Here is an 8,288-nt window from a genome sequence, read left to right as displayed (position 1 = left end):
AGGGTCGGTTCTTTAAGGAGATCACAAAGCTGTGGGCATCCCCAATGCATCACTTAACCATGCCGTAGGCAGAGTTGAAGCTGGGAGGCCTATCTGAGTCATTTCTTTGTACTGTCCACGTGCCTTTTTTGGAAAAAAGGTCATTCATTTAAATGAATTGCTGCTAAATTTCGTCTTACTAAATCAAGTCCATTTTCTCAGCCAGTTGAGATGTTTTTGATATCGTATGCTTTCCCTGTGGTTTACAAGTTTTCTTCAAGAATTAAAAAAATAATTCAAATAGTACAGAGAGCTTTTGTTTGAAAAGCAATCCTCTCCCACATACACCCTACCCACAGCCCTGCTCTCCTTTCACCATCTTTGATTGTAGGTTTCCAACAGGTTACTTCATTTTTCTAGATAATATGCTTGTTATCCTAGTTTTGGACTCACCAGCTTCAAACAATGTCTATTGGCTTTCATGCAGGTAATTCTTCATTTACCCAACCTAGATTCATTCTCCCCTACTCTGTGCCCAGGAGATGGGGGCAGACTGCAAGGGCTTCATCAGCAGAACATGCAGGTAGGTTAGGCCAGAGAGGGCCCCACCTGCCCCAACCTCCCTCTGTGCTTCTGCAGTGCTATGCTCCGATAAAGCAACAGGGGAGGGGAGGCCCCTCACCCAAGGCCCCCACCTGGCACAGCTCCAGTAACAACATTCCTCTCCTGTCCCTTAAGACCTAAGGGTGGTGCTTGTGCTGGGATGCGAGGCCCTTAACCCAGCCCACAGCTCTGAAATGAGTTCCCCTCAAAATACTCTGTGCCTCGTTAACCTCTTTGAGTGTGCCCATCATCTTTGTCACTTCAGGATGCTGCTGACTCACCTCGCATACGAGGGATGGCACTTCAACACCTTGACATCACTCTCCACATCATTTTTCATTGCTTTCTCCAAATACTGGACACTTTTATAATTACATTTGGTTCTCCCCTGAGTTGATTTTCTTTGCAACTTTAAACAATATGGTAAAGCACGTGTTCCTGTGTGATCCAATGTCATCTGCCTCTCAACCTCCCTGTGCAAAGTAGACCGTCAGCATCCTCTCCCTTCCCTCCACTTCTCACCTCCTCCTCCTACTTGCCACTGATAGGCCTGGACTTGCACAATTTCAATCTCACCAAAAATCACATTCAATTCAGTGACCCTGATTATCTTCAGTGTGTGTGTGTGTTTCTCTATAGGTTCATTCTAAACCGGAATACCAATGAAGTGACAACAAGTAATCGTATCCGATTTTGCCACTGCAGAGCCAAGTGGGGTGAGAGGCTTGTCTCCTGTTTTTGGGGTTCCACTTCTTGGCCCCTGTACTTCCCCAGGGAAAGTGCCCCCAGCCTGGGGCTGCAGTGGATTAACGTTCCTCATACTCCATCAGTGGCCCGAAGTGATGCTGTACTTTACTTATAGCTTCAGATTTGTCCCATGGCTTATTTGTACAGCTTTTTGTTTTCTGGGGTTTCGGCCAACATTTTTCCTTGTGGAAAAACAAAGTATGCATTCTCACCACATTTTCAGGTGTCTCCAGCCGTTCAATCACCCTGTTTCTCCTGTGGAGCCTCCTTTTCATTTTTCTCTGCAGCGTTGTCCCTCCAGAAGTTTGCCATTCTCCAGAACTAAAATGAAACCCTGTGGGTCCCTCCACCGCCCTCTAGGCACACCACTGTGGCCCGATCCCGGGGCTCTTCTCCTTGCCATTCTCCCTGCTCTAATGGATTTTCTTTTCCAACAGCTTTCTTCTGTGTAAAAAACTTTTTCAGTCTTTACAACTCCAAAGATGTCTTTATTTTCTCTCACAGTCAATTGATCTTTTAGCCAAGTATAAGATTTAAGGTTCAAAGACATCTCCTCCTGAACTTTGAAAGCACTGATCTGTTGTCTGCTAGCTTCTGCATTATTGATGTGAGTTCTAAGGCCAGTGTGTGACTTTATTTTCTGTGGAAGCCTCTCTCTCTCTACCCACGTCATTTGCGAAGCTTTTAAAACCTTTCCCTTTAAAATATTTGTTCTGTAAGTATATTATGTATATGTGTGTTGTGTGTGTGTATATATAGATAGATAGATACAGATATAGATAGATGTAGTCTTTAAATTCAGCCATTTCAGTCTGAAGACTATCTTTCATTAGCTCTGAGACATTTTCTTCTGTTTCTTCTCTTCATTCTTGTTTGTCTTCTTCATATATATACACATCACATATATAGTTATACCTATAGATATATATACTTAGGTATATAGAATGATATGTATATATAGTTATATATCTGCAGTTATATATATATAACTCTCTCCCTTCATTTTTTCTGTTCTCTCTTTGAGAAGTTCATATTACTTGGAGGTCCTTATATTATCTATCATTTTTTCTATAGTATTTTATCTTGTTTTAGTCTAGAAGATTTTCTTTAGCTTTAACTTCCAATTTTTTTAAACTTTTATTTTTATTTTTGAGACATCATGGCAGAATGCAAAGTGGGAGCAGGCACGTCACATGGCAAAAGCAGGAGCGAAGCCGGGCGTGATGGCTCAAGCCTGTAATTCCAGTACTTTCCGAGGCCGAGGTGAGCAGAATACTTGAAGTCAGGAGCTCAAGACCGGCCTGGCCAAAATGGGGAAATCCCATCTCTACCGAAAACACAAAAAATTAGCCAGGCATGGTGGCACACATCTGTAATCCCAGCTACTCGGGAGGTTGAGGCAGGAGAATTGCTTGAACCTGGCAGGCAGAGGTTGCAGTGAGCTGAGTTCGTGCCACTGCACTCCAGCCTGGGTGATAAAGCGAGACTCTGTCTCAAAAATAAATAAATAAAATAAAGCTGGAGCAAGAGAGAGAATGGGAAGGTGCCACACACTTCTAAAGAATGAGATCTTAGGATAACTCACTCACTATCTTGAGAGCAGTACCAAGAGCAATGGTACTAAACCCATGAGAAACCCACCCAATAATCCTATCACCTGTCCCCAGGCCCCACGTCTAACATTGGGGATTATGTTTCAATATGAGATGTGGGCAAGGCATACATCCAAACTACATCAGGAGGCATTCACTTCCCACACTAGTGGCTTTCTTACAGTTTCTTAGAGACATCCACACTTTTTTGTCCCTGTGGATAAACTTTTGTGGCCTGCCTGACATTTTGTACCCAGAAGTGGGGAAGTGGGGAGGATATATATGCTCCTACTGCAAGCAGAGACCTTCAACCCTTGTCTTCATCCCTAGTTCAGACCCCCACCCTCCAACTAGCCATCTCTGAGCCCAGACCCCTGCGGCTCTGGCAGTCTAAGACCCCCGCACCCTGCATGCACACACACCCTTCCTCTGGGCTTCCTGTGGGCTGCAGTCCCCAGCTCTCTGTTGCCTCCCCCTCAGCACACTCCCACACCCCATCCAGCAGCCAGGAATTCCCAAAATCTCACAGGTGGCTGGAGGAACCCCTGTGCAGCTCGCAAGCTTATTTCTTCCAGTATTCCTTTATACAATTGGAATGGGCTCTCCAGAGGGAGAGAGTACAAAACATGCTAAATCTATGAACTTGAGCCAAATACTCAAAGGAACTTATAAATGAGAAAAAAAAGTTAAGAAAATAAACAGTCACCCATATCCCATGGCCTTGGTATGACCATTCCTACCTGTGGGTGGAAGTAGTTATATCTGGATGTGGTCATGGCACAGCTAATCCACGCATGTGTGTTTATTTCACATGGTATTTTCTAGTTTTTTCTATAGCGTTATGAAGCCTTTGTCTTTATCATCGTTAATGAAGCTGCAAACCTCCCAGGAGAGCCTGCCTCAACCCTCCAGAGCACATCAGACACAGATGTCATTAACCTACGTGGGGGCAAAGTCACTAAGCAAAGCGGTAGGTGGCGAACCAGGAACGAGAGGCCACATCTGCCACATTCTAAGTCCTGCTCTGTCCTTGCTTGTGAGACCATTCTGGAAATTTAATGAGGTTACCTAGCAAAGCTTATAGCAAAATTGTGGCAAACATCATTACCATTCTGTTCCCACTTCTTGGTAGCTGTTGGGGCTCAGAAAATAATACCCCAAGGTGTGGTGCTTGGACGCGCTGAGTGCTTTGAACTAAGGAGCAGTCTCAGAACCAAGGTCTCTCTGACTCTCCCCCTGCCCCCTGTCTCTGGATCCTATTTCTCTCCCAAAGCACGTGGAGGGGCTTTCTCTGAAGTTTTCCTTGGGAAGTTTCTCCAAAAGAAATTCAATTGTCATGAATCCCCTCCCTGGTATCTACATTAACAAAAGAAGGTGAATTCTTACCACAGAGAAGGAAACTAAGTCTCCACACCCAGGATACCATGTCCAGACGACTATCCAGGACACCATGCCCAGACAGACTTTTCACCTATTCTTCACAGGGCTAGATTCTGAGAGACCCCATCTGCATAATTCCCAAATTCCTGTCTCCTGTTGGCCAAAAAGAGAAAAAGCCACAACAAAAGGCCTAAGGAGGAGCTGCTTTCATCCCTTAGTGGGCTCCAGAGCTCAGCAGGGAGCAGCTGGAGATGCAATGTGTTAGTTCAGTGTCATACCAACAACTTATACCCAAAGGGAAAAGGGCTGGGACCCAAACAAGGCTTCCTGAAAGTTGGTAACTCACTCCCTCATTGTTGGAAGTTTTTAACTGAATCTCTTTCGGCAGCTCCCTGCCTCCTCTCCTTGTGTCTCAGGTGTCCAGCATGAATCACCCCCATGCAGCTGTGCCGTGGCACCAGGAGTCCATGGGGACACGGGGATGTGGGAGGTGGGAAGGGAGCCCAAGGAGAATGAGCTGGCAGCACTGCCATGGCAGGGCTTTAGAGGGTGACAGCCCTGGTTGGAATTCCAGCTCAGGCACCGAGCCGCTGTGTGAGAGTCACTCCTCTGGTCCTCAGCTTCTGTCAAATGAAGAGTGAACAGGAAAACAAACAAAAACAAAGCACCACCTGTTGTGACAATTAGCTGTGACAGTTAATAATACTCATATACTCAGGAAATGGGTCCTATAATCCTGGGCCTGCTGCGATGCATTTTTAGGGAAAAATACACACTTCCTGGAGCATCTGAACCACCCAGATTGCCTATGTGTTGTCTCCTTTTTTCACTGACTTGCTAGAAATTCAAGCTCCTCCTCACGTTTCTCTGGGCTCTTTCTTTTTTCTCCCCTCAGTCTGAAGCTTCCCAACTTTTCTCAACCCCAGTCCATAGACATCGGCTTTTAGAGTGCACACCGGCAGTTGAGGCTGGCCTATGCATCGCCTCAGCCCACCCCAGACCACCCAGTGTTCCCACTGAGTTTTTATGCTCTTCCTGTTCTCTTAGAGATGCCCATTAGGAAGCTTCCAGAAGGGGGCCATTCTGGATGCTGAAAGATCTACCCTTGAATGAGGTGCTGCTGTAAGTCAGGGGAATAGACTACAGCTCCCATAGCCTCACACAATGCTTGGGTGCTGTTGGGGCTCAGAAATAAATACCTCAAAATATAGCCCTTTGACATGCTGAACTGAAGAATCCTCAAAGTCTGTCTGGCCTTCCCCTTTCTCACCTCCCCACCAACACCTCCTGGGTGTTAATCCTCTGTCTCTCCCAAAGCCCAGGATGAAGTTGTTCTCTGAAGTTCCCTAATCTGTCTAAAGTCTGGACCTTCCTAAGAAGAAAACATGATCCCTGGTCCCTTCCCTGGGCTTTCATTAACTGAACTCACATGTCAGGAAGAAAGTCTGAAGTCTGTCAACGCACCTGGGCAGACTTTTGTCGCAAACCATGGTCTGTTCTTTAGGCACAACAGTTTGTCACAAGCCATTGTATGTTCTTCAAGCCCATTGAATTTCCCTAAAAGTCACTTATTACTCTCCTAAAATTACCCAAACTTCCTAATATGGCTTGGATTTGTGTCTCCACCCAAATCACATGTCGAATTGTAATCCCAATGTTGGATGAGTGCCCTGGTGGGAGGTGACTGAATCACAGAGGTGGACTTCCCCCTTGCTGTTCTTGTGATAGAGTTCTCAGGAGTTCTGGTTGTTTAAAAGTGTGTAGCACCTCCCCTTTCTCTCTCTTCCTCCTTCTTCAGTCATGTAAGACAGGCCTGCTTCCCTTTCTGCCATGACTGTAAGCCCCAGCCATGCTTCCTGTACAGGCTGCAGAACTGAGAGTCAACGAAGCCTCTTTTCTTTATAAATGCTCCAGTCTCAGGTAGTTCTTTATAGCAATGTGAGAATGGACGAATACACTTCCCCATTTCTCCTTCTCCTAAGAAGAAGGATATAGAAGTACCCCATTGGTTAATTGGGTACTTATTCTACAATGCTCCTATGCTATGCATGTTAAAATAAACTTGTAGACCTTTTCTCCAGCTAATCTGCCCTTTGCGAGTTAATTTTTCAGTGAAACTTCAGAGGGCAAGGGAGTTTTCTCTTGTCCCCTATGGTGGTTTCCCATCTATCTGCCTTGCATGGTGACAGCCAGCCTTTAGCAACTTCTAAAAGAAAGAGGATCTATCAGCTCAGTCTGAGCAGGCATGATAAGGTCTCCTCCCTTGCCTGGAGGCACTCATCTGAGCCTCCAAACCACCCCATTAGTGAATTCTCAGAAAGAACATTCTGCTGAGAAAGAGGAGGATAGGTTCCCAGTCAAGGCTGGGAGCTTGTAGCCACTAATCTCTTGGTGTCTAGATCAGGTACAAGGCTGTCTCTCTGTCCCCACCCTCTCCGGTCCCCACCTCTTACTGTCCACTCCTTTAGAAGGAGCCTGTGGCAGCACGAACAAAATAAACTTCTCCTTCTTTTCCACATCCATCATAAAATATGCATAGCTGGACTTGGGTTTTCTTAAAAGCTACCAACTTGCCAATCATGTAAATCAACCTATGTTTCTGCATTAATTGAAAGAACCAGAAAAAGGCCAAAAGAGAAGATATTTGCAATACACATGAAATGGTGATGTTTCCTTTTTTGTATAAAAGGTTCACATAAATCAAAAAGAAAAACATTTGCCACTCCTTCCACTCCTTCTCTATTAGTCAGGGTTCTCTTAGAGGGACAGAATTAATAGAATATATATATATATATATATATATATAGAGAGAGAGAGAGAGAGAGAGAAGTTTATTAAGTATTAACTTATACAATCGCAAGGTCCCACAATAGGCTCAATAGGCTCTCTGCAAGCTGAGGAGCAAGGAGAGCCAGTCCCAAAACTGAAGAACTTGGAGTCTGATGTTCAAGGGCAGGAGGCATCCAGCACGGGTGAAAGATGCAGGCTGGGAGGCTAGGCCTGTCTCTCCTTTTTATGTTTTTATGCCTGCTTTACATTCATTGGAAGCTGATTAGATTGTGTCCACCAGATTAAGGGTGATCTGCTTTCCCCAGCCCACTGACTCAAATGTTACTCTCTTTCGGCAACACCCACACAGACACACCCAGAATTAATACTTTTTATACCTCAATCCAATCAAGTTGACACTCAGTATTAACCATCACAAGTTCACCCCTAGTCAACTTGAACCCATACACATCTCCTGAGATCATACATAATCTCCAAATAAAGACAATCGTAAGGTCATATTTACATCTAACATAATACAACTATCATTTGCACAACTGGAAACACACCAATCCCCAACCCAAATACTATTACATAAAGTTAACAATACTTAAATGTTCATATAAAGTCAATAAATCTTATGTCACATGATAAAAGAAAAGGAACTAAAATGAATATATTTTCTTAGTACAAGTGTATACAAACACAAACATGTTTTTAGCAAAAGAATGAGGAAATATTCATGACAATTACAGTCCTGGTTTCTGCAGCTGGTCATGTGGTCGTAGCTGGTATAGATGACTACCTTCTTCTACTACCTATTCTGTATTCCCTTTGCCTTTAGCAAGCACCTCAGCAGGTTTTGTTATTTTTCCTGGTGGAGTGACCCAAACCTTCATTCCTGAGGGGTCTGGGCCATCTGTAGTCCTGCCTGAATTGAGCTGTTGTAGTTTCCCATTGACCTTGATCACAGGGCATGGTAATACTAAGACACCCTAATGGATCTCTTGTATTCCATGCACACTTTCCCATACCTCCATTGTGGAGTAGTAGACTGATTTCATCTTAGTAGTCCGGGTCAATCACCCTAGCCAACACAGTAACTCCCTTCTTAGCCTGTTGACTTAAAGGTAGGAGGATCCCAAAGTGTCCAAGTGGCGATCTTAACTTCCAGTTTAATGGAATTGTTCTTGTGTCTCCTGGTGGCACTGTTCCTCC

The sequence above is a fragment of the Pan paniscus genome, chromosome 13 (assembly GCF_029289425.2).
Source record: "Pan paniscus chromosome 13, NHGRI_mPanPan1-v2.0_pri, whole genome shotgun sequence".
NCBI lineage: Eukaryota > Metazoa > Chordata > Mammalia > Primates > Hominidae > Pan > Pan paniscus.
This window is presented reverse-complemented; position numbering follows the sequence as displayed.